Here is a 15,133-nt window from a genome sequence, read left to right as displayed (position 1 = left end):
GGTCACCCTAATCTGCGTCCAACGACAAAAATAAGCTTTTTATACACATTAAATGCTAAATAATAAACAATGAACTTTTTAATTAATTTTCATCCATATCTGTCACACAGATTCAAATAAATTGCTCTATTTGGTCATGTTTGCTTGATGTCATCACTTTCCAGCTTTCCCATTGCGTCCACAGCATTGTGGTTGGTGTGGTGGGCACCCCGAACATGTTGAAATAAAAAAGAGACAAATATTATTTCAAATACCCAATCTTATATTTTACGTCAATACTGATTTTGTACATTTACATGAAAACATGAACAGAAGCCTCATACAAATCATTGAAAATATTGTTTATAATTTGGCATTTGATGTATATAAAAAACATTTTCATTGGACACAACTGGACACAAATTAGGGTGGGCCATGAAATAGTGGCATTGGCACATGGTCATGGCCTATTTATTACAAGCATTGGATGGCACAGATCTAGGAAAAAACAAATCCTGCCTTGTGATGTCAATTATAATTGCAAGAAATTTTCAAGAACTTTGTTTTCTCATGTATTACACTATGCTGATGAAGTTTTATTCTATTTTCAATTAAAAGACATTTAAAGTAAAGAATTTATGGTGATACTTTTGTCTTTGTCTTCTGGATACAAATCCTGAGTATGTGTAGCATCCTTAAAAATGCAATTTCACTAATTTAGGGCTTTGTAGTAAACCACAGTAGTTGCATGCTTTGCACACATGAATATGTATTCCAGAATTGTACATCCCATACAAATCATATGCAAAAATCATATCCTGCATCATTCATACTTATGAAACAAAGTTATTACACTTTTCCATTCTGTTCCCATAACACATCACATTAACATTATTCACTTTTTTTTTCTAAAGAATGGTTAGGTTACATCAGGGGCTACTGGATAACACAAGTTTCATGTTAAATATCTGTGCTTGCATGTTTCTGGAATATTACCCACTCTCAAACACGGTCTCACTAATTGCCGAACAAACCGAACAAAACCGAGAAAAGCTGAACAAAACAACAAAACCCAAACAAGGACGGGTTTTGCTCAAATGCACACTTCTATATATACATGGTTGCATTATTTGAACTATTTTCTTTAAAATGTGTGATTTCCATGTAATATGATCAAAGAGAACTTACGTTTTTATCCTCTGCAATTTTACCGACCCCAGCTACGACTCGTCCAGCCCGCCGTCTATGATCACTGGTGGTATGGATCAAACTACACGCTTTTAAGCTTCTTACTGTTGTGTTATTAGTGTAATAGACTGCATATAGTTGAATTATTTAAACTCTTTTCTTTAAAATGTGTGATTTTCATGTAATTTGACCAAAGAGAAGTTATGTTTTAGCCTCTGCAGTATGACCGACCACAGCTACATATACCGTAACAAATTAACATATGGTTGCATTATTTGAACTATTTTCTTTAAAAGGTGTGATTTTCATGTAATTTGATCAAAGAGAAGTAACGTTTTTATCCTCTGCAAAATTACCAACCCCAGCTACGATTCGTGGTTACAAATTTACCGCTAGCCTGCCATCTATGTTCTGCGAATGCAGATCATCACTGAGCGTCAGGGTTGCCAGATTGGCGTTTTAATGCCAAATTTTGTATTTTAGGAATGTTTTTACTGTGTTTGGCAGGAAAATTTGTTGGGTGGCATCTTAAAGAAAGTTCAAATAATACAACCATACATATATAGAAGTGTGCATTTGAGCAAAACCCGTCCTTGTTTGGGTTTTGTTTTGTTCGGCTTTTCTCGGTTTGTTCGGCAATTAGTGAGACCCCTCAAACATTTCATATAGTTGTTTGAACCTTAGCAAGTATTTATATGATTGGGCTGGGATACATCATAAACACCAATCGCCATAAACAAAATTAAACTCCAGGTATGGGAGTGGGTAAACAACTACAGTATTTGCAATACATTTAAATTATACAAGTCAAGTGACATGTGCATTGATGTGATTAAACCACCAAGTAATACTAATACTCTTAGATATATTCTCTCATCCAGTTCACTGTGTAAAACACATGCAATATTGACAGGTATCCATGGTTTACTTCTGCGTAAACTGATAAACATTAAAATGTTGGTCATCCATATTTTCATCATAAACAGAAACTACTGGGAATGTTGATGTAAACAAATAATAAGCCATGTTTCCTTTACTGATGTCCTGCAAATCACTACCATTTACACTACCTTAAAGCAGTATATATGTATATAAACATGAAGCCTGATCTATAGTTATGCTTAGAATACCAAATCTGTTCTTACTTCAAAACTTCTGTGCTTATATTAAGTTCAATTTTCCGATTTTCCCGGTTTGTTCTGGGCCTCTCAGAAGTGGCGTGTTTTTAGTACTTCAGTTTTATCTTTCAGTCTTAACACTTCTAATGATTGTCATTAATTAAACAGGTATATACACAAAGCAATTAAATAATAATCAACTGCGTTTAAACACTATTTTAACGACCCAATTCAATTTCGGTGTTTTGGTTAAGAACCATATTAGAAACTCTGGAAACTTCATTTGTTTACCGGTATATCTGAAGCGTACGCCACTCTACTCCAATTATCGCCATCTGTTGGATTTGTGGGAAACTATAACACATGACCACCAGTGTGAAGCACTTCACTTACAGCATGCGACAATCTTTGTTCAACTGTGGCAATAAGTCATGGGGTATGTACCTTGATTTAAGAAATGTGGCATGTTGTATGCATAGCCAAATACTGTCCTCTTTTTTCCTATTGGGAATCTTTCGGCCTGATGTGTCGAAAATAACTGATGCATATTATTTGCTTGTCTAACAGGATCTCCATCTGGGAGTGGGTGGATTAGTACGGCAAACTTCATGCAGAATCAATGGATTTCACTGGAGATTAACACAGTGGTGGTATATTTTAATCATAATGTGTGTAACAACCTTCCATTCTCTATGCAGAGCCTGACCAAATTAAACAGTGACAGTTTGGAAAAACGTTTCATGACAAATTTTCACGGCCTAATAGTTAAATTCATCCCAGATTGGTTTGCATTATCATTGTTTTTCATGTTTACATTTTTATTGTGTTTTACGACTTTCATTTGGATCAACTAAAGAATCTCCCCCCCAGCGAACCCAACTGAACTATATCCCTCCCACCTTAGATCAACTGAAGAATCTCCACCCCGGACTCAAGACCGTGCTTTTGTTATTAGTTTTAGTACATATTTGACAATTAAATTAGAAGAAGGGAAAGCAAAGACAATATGATTATTCTAATTTTAATTAGATAAATGTATCGTTAATTTCGGTACATGTTAAACAGTTACATTGGGGAAACTGAAGGGAAATATGATTGCATAGGTTATCAAAAGCATTCCTATAGAATCGGTTTCGCCACATGAATTCTTGAAGATATTCATGCAAAATGTTCCGCCTGCATCCTCGCATCGTCTTTATATGTGATTCATGTTTGTGTCAGTATGATTCAATCGCCTGGGTGTGTACACCAGTTTGCCGCTCAACAAAATTGAGAGAATGGTTAACCGTCCTATGTGTAAAGCCATGTCATTGGATATTATTAGATGCCCTCCATTCATCACTGTTAATTATTGATTCCTGTTACACGACTGATTGTATTATGGGGAGAAGGGTGGCAGCATCCCTTTTGTTCACAATTTCCATATATCCTATACCTGGCGAGGTGCTGCTATCGAGGACACAAAGACCCAAATTGGAGTGTGAGGGCCTCTGCCGCGATGATGATTCGGTTTGTGGGAATCAACTTTTAAATACAATTCAGCTGTGCAGCTGCCATATCCCTCCCGACATCAGCCGGGAGGGACATGGACTTATTCTGTAGAATCTCCCCCCTGACACGATCACCGGGTGAGATAAACTGAAGAATTTCCACCCCAACTGCGTTCAACTGAAGAATTTCCCCCCGGGTGGGCCTGGGGGGGGGATTCTTCAGTTGATCCTTTTATTGTTTATTCTGTAGTTTTATTTAGCTGAAGGAAGCATCAATATAAGGACTGGAACCACATGAATCTTGAATGTTCTGAAACATGGCATAAAATGATAACGCCAGAAAACTAAACTTGGTTGGTACACAAAATATAAAGATGTTTGTCAGTCTTATATATGGGTTTCAAAATACTCAGATTGATAAGAACTGACCGATAATATAGATAAGAATTGCAGATGCGAGACTGGCAGCCATATTATAAATACCTTGCTTAGCGTGCTCAGTTGAATATTTGGTTGAACGATCGTAGAGATTTGTACTTTGTAACAAATATATATATATATATATATATATATATATATATATATATATATATATATATATATATATATGCTACAAGTAAAGTTCCTCGGGATTCCGTAACTTCTTTCAATCGGTTTTGGTTTACAATCAGTAGACCTCTACTGTCTCCAAATTTGCTATAGATTTAAATGCTAAGTTGTACGGAATAGCAAATGACTATGAACTAACTGGGCATCCAAGAGGACTGGGACAAACTAACGAAGTAGTCTGAAAAGTAGATAAAGAAAATAAACCCGAATACAAAGTTATGCATCGATGTAGAAATAATACAACTAAACTTTTTTAGGAAATTTGCAAGCAAGCTAGAAACTGACCCTAGTGTAATTAGCAGCAACATCTTCCAATGTCTGCCTCATACGAACAATTGATCCTGGTGCAGGCATATCCCCCCCCCCCAGTGTCAGTCTTTTACAGGTTGGAAGAGACGGGCACCAACTACATTTTTTTTTTTTTTTAATCGAGCCTTCGGGAGCGGCCGGGCGAAACCCCAGGAGTCCGCGTTATTGCCACATCACTCCGTCACATAAAAGGGCTCTCTACCTCTTTCTCTCTCTATTATATATATATATATATATATATATATATATATATATATATATATATATATATATATATATATATATATATATATATATATACAGAAGTGATGGTAATGACGAAAAAACTAGAATGTCCAAGGGTAAGAATTCAAGAAGGAAGAATATTGACACAGGTGGACCACTTCAAATACCTATGAAGCATGTTCAATTGGGATGGGAAAAGCGACGAAGAGATAAAGAGAAGGATAGCCATAAAGAAAAATAATTTCAACAAAACTAAACAGTAACTAACAATAAAATTAACATAGAACAAGAAAAAGATTTGTAAAATGTTACACTTGGTCAGTATTATTACATGGATGTGAAACTTGGATAATTAGTATACAAATGCAGGACAGGGTAAAAGCAGTAGAAATGTGAATTTAGAGAAGGATGTTGAAAATGTCATGGACAGAATTGAAAACAAACGAAGAAATACTGCAGCAAATCGGTACACAGAGGGAAATAAGAACAACTATCAGGAAAAGACAGTTACACTTTGTAGGACACGTCATGAGAAAACAACAATTAGAACATACGTGCCTAACGGGAAAAATAGCAGGAAAGAGGGCAAGAGGAAGACCACGCAGAAAATATGTAGACGGGTTAAGGACATCTGTAGAAGAAATAACAAATGCCATCTTGTTAAGAAGAGCCATGTGCAGACAGGAATGGAGCTCCATGGTGGCCAATGTCCAAGTCGATACGGCAACCCGGTAAGGTAAGGTAGTATATATATATATATATATATATATATATATATATATATATATATATATATATATATATATATATATATATATATATATATAACATTTTGACTTCTTTTCCACGCCACCACGGGTGACTCCTATGGTGGCGGAACTGTGAATGACCCCACCTGCCGACTATGTCAAAGTGGACACCTCGGAGGTTCCAGGACAATTTCTCCCGGAGGAAAATTTCCCCCCGTTGATATTTGCCCCCTGGGACATTTGCCCCCTGGGACATTTACCCCCGTTGACAATTGGAAAAAAAATACAAAGTTGATTTTACACAAACCTTTATTTATAGAATCAAAGTAAAAATACACTTAGTTGTAATTTCCCCCATGGACAATTGAAAAAAATACAAATTCAAGATTAATTTTGTTCAAAACTTTATAAAGTCAAAGAGTAAAAATACATCTAGTTGCAAAGAATGAAAATAAGCTTAGTTTTGTTTAAAAACTGAGATTGTACGCAATTCCTCTTAGGTAATCAAAAATCTCTGTCGTTGTAATCGTTGACTAACTGACTATTCGTCTCAATGAAATTTTACATAAATCATTAACACCGAAATATAAATCATGTAGAAAAGGAATGCTTAAAGATAAGAGAGGTCCTCTAAGACACGGTCTAAAGTTGTTGTTTCACTGTAATGTGAAATAATGCATGAGTACATATTCACTATTATACAAATCTAAGTTTGAAAATTCAAACCTAAGATTTAGCCAAATTTGTATATCAATTTATAATTTTGTTGGACGTGGATATTGTTACAGAAAAAGAAAAAAACAGCCAATCTTGGGTTAGATAAAACGACTGTTTGTCTGTACAACTCTTTTAATTAATTAAGAACACATATTTGCCGTTAAGAATCCCATCTAACGCAATTTTAAGGCGATGAAATGCATCTTTCTAAGAAAAAAGACCAGCGTGGGCGAGAAAATAAACCTAATTATTTTCATGTTTTGGAAATTCTTTGAACAAATAAAAAGAAAATAAGAACAAAATTAGTCCTAAAAAGAAATACAGAAACACTTGACCGTTTTATTTTTTATGCTATAGAAACGCCTATTTTCACAGTACGCAATGCAGATGATACTTTAGAAAGGCTTTAGCAGGAAGTCCGCAAAATTATCCCTATAATATAGGGTTTGAACTAGCTAAATTATGGTTATTAGCTTTTAAATATTTTTCTTAATGAATAAGCTAAACCTTTAAAAGATAGATTTAACGTTGTAATCAAATTATTAAAATGTTGTTCATTCTTTTATTTCTTTTTAGTGTTATTTAGTTGGCTTAAACATGTTAAACTATATATGGGTAAATGTTCTAGTATATCAATATATTTTATAACAACACAGTCTATTTCTCCTTCATTTTCCTCACCCATCATTGTCATTTCCTTAGCGACTCCCACTGCTACCACCACTCCCTCCCTGTCATCTTCCTTGGGGCAATTGTCCCAGGGGGCAATTGTCAACGAGGGGAAATTGTCCTCGGGGGAAATGTCCTAGGAGGCAATTGCCCCAGGGGTCAATTGTCAACGGGGGGGGGGGGGAATTTGTCCACCAGGGGAAAAGTCCTAGGGGGCAATTGCCAAGGCTGGGAAATGAAGTTCAACACCAAATCATACAAAGAACTGGAAATGGTTAATAGTGGTAAATGACTATCTTTAGACTATTCCTCGGGAAGTGAACGTATTACAAAAGTAGGAGAGGAGAAAGATTTGGGAGTGTTGATAAAACGCAGTCTGTCACCTGACAGGCATATCAGCAGGGTTATGGAAGAGACATATACGGACTACTGTAGAAGGACGCAATCAAGATCTTCCTCCTGAACTCACAACCAGATTTATATATCAGATCAGCTTTGGCCCTATGCAGGCGGCGGTTTCACTGATTAATTACTTTTTTATCACTGATGGTATTCGGGTAAGTGTACACTAATTGTATCTTTTCTTTTGGGAAGAATTTTGGTGATGAAGTTGAAGGATTCATAACAGGGAACATCAAGTTTTCCATCTCGCATAAAGGATTACAAAGGCGGAGCATGCCGACAGGAGACCTTTTGGTCCATATCTAGGTCGGATGCGAAAAAAATCATAATAATAAATAAATGAATAAATAAAAACTATAATAATGTAAATAATAAATAAAATACATAGATAAATGCATAGGTATAGTTAAATAATAAACAAACAGGTAAATAGTAAATAATGATAAATTGACATATAACTAATAATAAATGAGAATCAAGCAAATAATATTCATATAGACAAATGATAACATAACAAATAAACAAATAATCTGAAATAAATGATAATCATTACAGCATCTTACTTAGGTGTTTATCTAAATTATTCTTAAAGCTTCGAACTGAACTACATTGCACTGCCTCTGCAGGAAGTTTATTCCATTCATTGACTACACGGTTGGCGAAGTTGTTTCTACCCACATTCAAGTTAAATCTATTTTCTAACCGTTTGAAATCATTATTTCCTGTCTGATTCTTATTAAGTGTGAAAATTTTGTCACTTTTGATGTTTGTCAATTCCCTTTAGAATCTTAAAGACCTGTATCAAGTCACCTCTGAGTTCATGCTTTTTTAGGAAAAATAGATTCATATGTTTTAGTAAATTTTTGTATGATTTATTTTTGATATTTGGAATCAGTTTTGTGGCTCGCCGTTGTCCTTTTTCTAACATGTCAATGTCTTTAATGAGATTCGGTGACAACACGGAAACCGCATACTCCAAATGTGGAGGAGCTAACGGTTTATATAGCTTGTTAATAACAGATGAACTTTTGAAGTAAAAAAAGATCGCACAATCAGTCCAAGAATCTTATTTGCTTTCTCAGAGGCTGAAATATACTGCTTGGATGATTTGAGAGGATTTCATGACGAAAATTAAGAATGTTATTGTTTCAGGTCGTGGAATGTTAAAATCGATGTTGTATCATTATTTACTTACGTTTGTGTTGATGACGTGTTATCCTTTTCCAAGCTACAAGCATTCCAGGGCAAATTCTCCATTCCGTTTTAAAAAATCATCGCTCTTTTTCGTATTTGTGTCACCAAGCGTCTTTTCATTCCAAAACCTACACACCTATTGATTTTGTTTACCAAAGACTTCCTTCCTCTTCCTTACATCTTCATTTACTCATGATCCTTCTCACTCTTATCCTTACATCATCCTCATTCTCATCCTCACCCTTATCCTGATCCTTAACCTCAGCTTCTACAGAAACCTTATCATCTTTCTCACTCTCATCTTCACCCTTATCCTCATCCTAATATTTGTCATTCTGTGTCCCATCCTCATTCCTCATTCCAATTCCTCTCTTTGCTCTCTATCACCACTAGTGTCAACAATGACAACGAGAGTACAGATCCCAGTCTCCTATCCTTCACTAATACTAGGTCATCACTTCCGGATATGTCAATATCACTACCAAAATAGTAAGGCATATCAACAGGAGCCTCCTGGGTCCCTAGCGAGGTCACATTAGAGAAATCTGTATATGTGTGTGTGTGTGTATGTATTTACCTAGTTGTATTTTACGGGAAGGGGACCTATGCTCGTGGGTTCCCGTCTTCATATCTCGTTTTATCTAAACGGTTTTTAAATTCATGTATTGTTTTTGCACACACCACTTTCTCATCTAACTTGTTCCAACTGTCTATTACTCTGTGAGGAAAGCTGTTCTTTTTCAAATCTCTTCTATAGCTGTCTTTTTTTATTTTCTTTCCGTGTCCTCTTGTATTTCTGTCATCCCATTTTATCAGATTCTCTCTATCAGTAATTTCTATGCCTTTCATGATTCTGTAAATAGCTATCAAATCTCCTCTCTCTCTTCTTTGCTCTAGTGTCTGTAGTTCAAGTTTTTCTAGTCTCTCTTCATATGATAGTTTTGAGAGTGTTGGTGCCAATTTTGTAATTGCTCTTTGTATTCTTTCAAGTTTTTTTTATACATTTTTTTGTACTTGGTGACCATATCGTTGCTGCATATTCCAATCTTGGTCTTATCAGGGTGATTAGAATTTTCTTCACCATTTCTTCATCCAGGTATGTAAATGCAACTTTGATTGTTCTTATCAAATTATAAGTTTCTCCAAAAATCTTATTTATATGTTTCTCAGGTGACATATTATTCATAACAATGACTCCCAGGTCCTTCTCATTTTCTACTTTTTTTATTCCTTCTTCTCCCAATTTATATGCTCCTGTTATTCTGTTTTTGCTTTTTCCAAATTCCATTATACTACACTTTTTAGTATTGAACTCCATCTCCCACTTCCTACTCCATTCCTGTACTTTATTTAGATCTCTCTGTAGTGATTCACAATCTTCTTCAGTTTTCACTCTTTTCAGTAGTTTTGCATCATCTGCAAAGAAGCTCATATAGCTTTCAATTCCTTCATCCATATCATTAATATATATAGCAAACATTATTGGGGCCAGAACTGTTCCCTGCGGAACACCGCTTATTACTTCATCCCATTTTGAGTGCTGGTTTCTTATCACTACTCTCATTTTTCTTTCTTGCAAAAAGTCTTCCATCCAATTTAGTAGTTTTCCCTGTATTCCTCCTTCAGTTTCTAATTTCTTAAGCAACTTCTTATGTGGTACTTTGTCAAAAGCTTTCTTTAGGTCTAGAAATGCACAGTCCGCCCATCCATCTCTTTCTTGTATTATATCTATTATCCTTGAATAGAAATATATTAAATTGGTGACGCATGATTGTCCTTGTCTGAATCCAAATTGCCTTGGATTTAACCCTTTTTTTTTCTAAATATTTTACCCATATACTTTTGATAATTCTTTAACAAATTTTTGCTATTGTACTTGTTAGAGAGACTGGTCTATAGTTGTTAGGATCTTCTTTATTTCCTACTTTATATATAGGTACTATATTTGCTTTTTCCAATCTTCTGGAATTTTTCCTTCTTTCAAGGAACTGTTTAGTATGCTATGTATTTTGTCTGCCAGTTCATTCCTGCATTCTTTCAGTATCCAGTTTGCTATTTCATCTGGTCCATGCGATTTTCTGACATCAAGATTACTCAAGTGTGTTAATATTTCATTCTTTGTTACTTCTATTTCTTCCATAGGGGGGACTTTCTCTTTCCATTCGTTCTCTTCAGGTTGTATGTTCTCCCTTGTAAACACTGATTTAAAATGTTTGTTCATAATTTCCGCCATTTCCATTTCCTCAGTGTATTCAACTCCCTCTTGTCTTAATTTCTCCAAGTCTTGTTTGTTTTTCAGTTTATTGTTTACAAATCTGTAGAATAGTTTTGGTTGATCTTTACACTTTTCTATGATATCTTTTTCATATTTTCTCTTTTCCTCTCTGCACGTTTGTACATATTCATTTCTATAACAGGTATATATTTTCCATTTTTCAGGTCTTCTGTCTTTTTTCCATCTGGTCCAGGCTTTGTCTCTTTTGTCTTTTAACTCCCTACAACTTTTGTTGTACCAGCACTTTACATATTCTTTTTCTTGTTTTTGTCTTGGGACATACTTTTCCACTCCTTTTTTGTAAATTTTTGTCAAAATATTCCATTTCTCTTCTACTGTTGTTTCTTCTTTGTATATTTCTTCCCAGTTTTCTAGTTGAATGAGTTGTCTTGTTTTATCAAGGTTTGTGTTATAATACATCATTCTTCCTTTTCTATATTCTTCATTTTTCTTATATTTTTCTTCTTTAAGTTCCAGTTCAATCAATATGTGGTCACTTTTACTTATTGGTGTTTTATATTCAATTTTGTCCACTATTCTAGGTTCAGATGTAATTATTAGGTCTAGTCTCGATGGCTCTTCTTCATTTCTATACCTAGTGTTCTCCTGTATCCATTGTGTCATTGTATGGTCAGTAACCATCTCAAGTAGAGCGTTTCCCCATGAGCCGTCTCCACCCTTTACTGTCATTTCTTCCCAGCAGATTTCTTTGCAATTAAAGTTGCCCATCATAACTATTCTTCCTCCCTCTTCCATTATCTTGTTTAATGCTATCTTTGTGTCCTCTAACATACTTTTATGTTCACTCTCTTCCCATGAGGCTGTTTTCGGAGGCACATAATTTATCACAAACTTTCTGCTCTTCTTATCTCTGTCTTCTACTTCCATCATTATCATCTCTACTGTATTCTTTCCATATGTGACACACTTCACGTTTATATCCTTCTTAGTCAGGAACATAACTCCACCCCCTTCCTTTTTCACTCTGTTTCTAATCCAATAATTATATGCATCATGTCCTACACTGTTGGGTTGTAGTGGACCTTTTAATTTTGTTTCTACAATTCCCATTATGTCTGGTTCTTTTTCCTTCAAATAATCATTCAGCTCATTCAATCCTGTTATTAATCCATCTATATTTGTGTAAGACACTCTTAGTTTTCTGCCACTTCCATTGTGTTCTCTGTTTCCCTTTTGTTTTTCTCTTGTATGTCGACTTTCTTTAGTTTCATATTCACTACTCTCCAATAGAATCTCTCTTTTTCTGACTCCGTTCTTTCCTCGTTTTTTTCCTTAGCTTCAAGTATTTTTTATTTTTCTTCCTCTCTTCCCTCTTTATTCATTTCCATTTTTTTCCATACCTTTTTATTTTGTTCAATTGTTGCTAGTTTCCCTGTTTTGGATAAGATATTCTCAGCCGTAGTTTGTGACCTGAATTTAATCTTAATTGGTCTGGTCTTGTCTGTACTATATTTCCCGAGCCTGAATTTCTCTTCGATTTGTTTCATTATTTCTGGTTCATCTTCCTGAACTAATTCTAATAAATTTCTTACTTTTTCATTTTCCTCTTTGATTCTTGTGGTTCTATCTGGGTTATGTTTCTCTTCCATGCCTAATATAATTATACATTTCTTTCTGTCTGCTAAGTCTCTTACTATATTCTCCTTCTGTCTCATCACTTTAATAACTGAGTCTTCAGTTTGTTCATTCATTTGCTGTCTGATTATGTCAGTGAATGCAACTTTGCTATTTTCTTGGATTTTTTTCCAACCCTCCTTGTTCTCCTTATTATTCTCCTTTAAGACTTTATTCTCTTCTTTTACTTCTTTTAACTGTTTTTTTAATTCTTCAATTTCCTTAGTTAAGTTTTTGTTCGCCTTCTCTAGTTCTTCCAATTTTTCAACTCTCTGCACAATGTTGTTAACGTGACCGAACTTAAATTCCCAGTGCTCGATCATCTTATCGAGTTTCTCTTCTAGTCTTGTTAATCGGGGGGGGGGGTTAGTGTTGTGTCCCCCCCACCCTCTTTAAATCCCTGAAAAATATTCTCATCATCTTCTACTGTATTGCTCTTATCTATACTTCTGATTTTTATATTTTTGTTAGACATTTCATCATCGCTAAATTGGTCCGGCCCTCGTTTGTTTAGATTTCGTCTGCCTGCCTGGGCCAAGTCCTCACCTTCCTCATTTCCTTCCATTTCCCTCAGTAATCCCTCCCCTTCTCCTTTTTCCTTACTTTCCCTACACCACGAGCAATTTCCCCCCACCCTGCAAATACAATAGGTACTTCCTTTGCTTTGGGATCCACGAAATTTCACTTTTTCTTCGGAACGTCGTCTAAGCCGTCCGTTCGTTGAAGTGTGTGTGTGTTTGTGTGTTTGTGTGTGTGTGTCAGTGAATATGTTTCCGTGTACTTATAAGTGTGTCTACGTGTGCTTGTGTGTGTCTACGTGTGCTTGTGTGTCTACGTGTGCTTCCGTGTGTGTGTGTGTGTGTGTGTGTGTGTGTGTGTGTGTGTGTGTGTGTGTGTGTGTGTGTTTGTGTGTCAGTGAATATGTTTCCGTGTACTTATAAGTGTGTCTACGTGTGCTTGTGTGTGTCTACGTGTGCTTGTGTGTCTACGTGTGCTTGCGTGTGTGTGTGTGTGTGTGTGTGTGTGTGTATTTACCTAGTTGTATTTACCTAGTTGTATTTTACGGGAAGGGGAGCTATGCTCGTGGGGTCCCGTCTTCATATCTCATTTTATCTAAACTATTTTTAAATTCATGTATTGTTTTTGCACACACCACTTTCTCATCTAACTTGTTCCAACTGTCTATTGCTCTGTGAGGAAAGCTGTTCTTTTTAAAATCTCTTCTATAGCTGTCTTTTTTTATTTTCTTTCCGTGTCCTCTTGTATTTCTGTCATCCCATTTTATCAGATTCTCTCTATCAGTAATTTCTATGCCTTTCATGATTCTGTAAATAGCTATCAAATCTCCTCTCTCTCTTCTTTGCTCTAGTGTCTGTAGTTTAAGTTTTTGTAGTCTCTCTTCATATGATAGTTTTGAGAGTGTTGGTGCCAGTTTTGTAATTGCTCTTTGTATTCTTTCAAGTTTTTTTATACATTTTTTTGTACTTGGTGACCATATCGTTGCTGCATATTCCAATCTTGGTCTTATCAGGGTGATTAGGATTTTCCTCACCATTTCTTCATCCAGGTATGTAAATGCCACTTTGATTGTTCTTATTAAATGTGTGTGTGTGTGTGTGTGTGTGTGTGTGTGTGTGTGTGTGTGTGTGTGTGTGTGTGTGTGTGTGTGTGTGTGTGTGTGTGTGTATCAGTTATGAACTACCGATTTTTATCCTTCCCCTCATCAAGAAATTTCGCCTTTGGTGCACCACTCGCCCGACCGCGACTGACCATCAGCATCGACAGCAAAACCGAGATGCGACATGCGGAGTCACACCAGCTGAGCCTAAACACCATGGAAGGTCTGAATTGTCACAGGAATGATTATGGAAGGCGCCCTGAGCTGGAGACAAGCCTGGAACAGGCCAGAAGACCAGACATGGCAGAGACACTGGACCAAGAAGATCTCCAGCCACGAACAGCTCGAAAAAAAGGAACTTCGAGCGGCCGGGGGTCCCGCTCTGGAGAAGACTGCCCCCCCGGCCCACTCCAGCAAGGCTCCGAAGCCCGAACCCAAAGGACAAGACAAGAAGGACTTCAAGAAGCCCAGAGCCCCAGCAAGAGGTGCTCCAAGAAGCCCAGGAGCTAGGAAACGAAGAGCCTTCTTTCATGGATCAAGTCCTCCTCCTAGCCCCTTGCAATGCGCAAGAGGCTCTTGTTGCATCCACGGCACCGAAGAAGAGGACGAGGAGGACGACGCCTCTTCTTCGGTGACCGAAGATCCAGATCCTCCCTCCCGCCTCCAGGAAGACATGAGCTCATGGAGGTTGCGTAAACAGGTGCATAGACTTAAATCAAATATATCTTGGCGCTAGAAACACGAAGACAGACTCAACATAAAGTGGCATCAGTTTGAACTATGTGAGTGAGAGAGGACAAGGTGAATAAAGGTCACAGTGCGTGTGAACGTGATTTAATTTATTTCCTTTTCGTGCAAGTGTGTAGTCAACTTTTTCAATTGTTGCACAAGTGGCATTTTATATTTAATTTCATTTATTCTTTGTAAATTAAGTGTATATGAGATCCTTCATGTAC

The 15,133-nt window shown here is 36.3% G+C and overlaps 1 protein-coding gene across 4 annotated transcripts in view; it reads right to left on the bottom strand.

Moving 5' to 3' along the window:
- LOC143038564 (THUMP domain-containing protein 1 homolog) overlaps window positions 1–15,133 on the bottom strand; it is a 479,094-nt gene that overhangs the window by 19,054 nt on the left and 444,907 nt on the right. The window contains exon 1 of one of the 4 annotated variants that reach the window (XM_076207923.1): window positions 2,577–2,668. The exons of 1 other annotated variant lie outside the window; for it this stretch is intronic. The gene's annotated coding sequence lies outside the window, so the exon portion shown is untranslated. 2 more of the 4 variants (XM_076207921.1, XM_076207922.1) reach the window with 2 other exon arrangements.

Source organism: Oratosquilla oratoria, chromosome 24 (assembly GCF_046742065.1).
Source record: "Oratosquilla oratoria isolate Oo_2021 chromosome 24, ASM4674206v1, whole genome shotgun sequence".
Classification (NCBI taxonomy): Eukaryota; Metazoa; Arthropoda; class Malacostraca; order Stomatopoda; family Squillidae; genus Oratosquilla; species Oratosquilla oratoria.
This window is presented reverse-complemented; position numbering and strand designations above follow the sequence as displayed.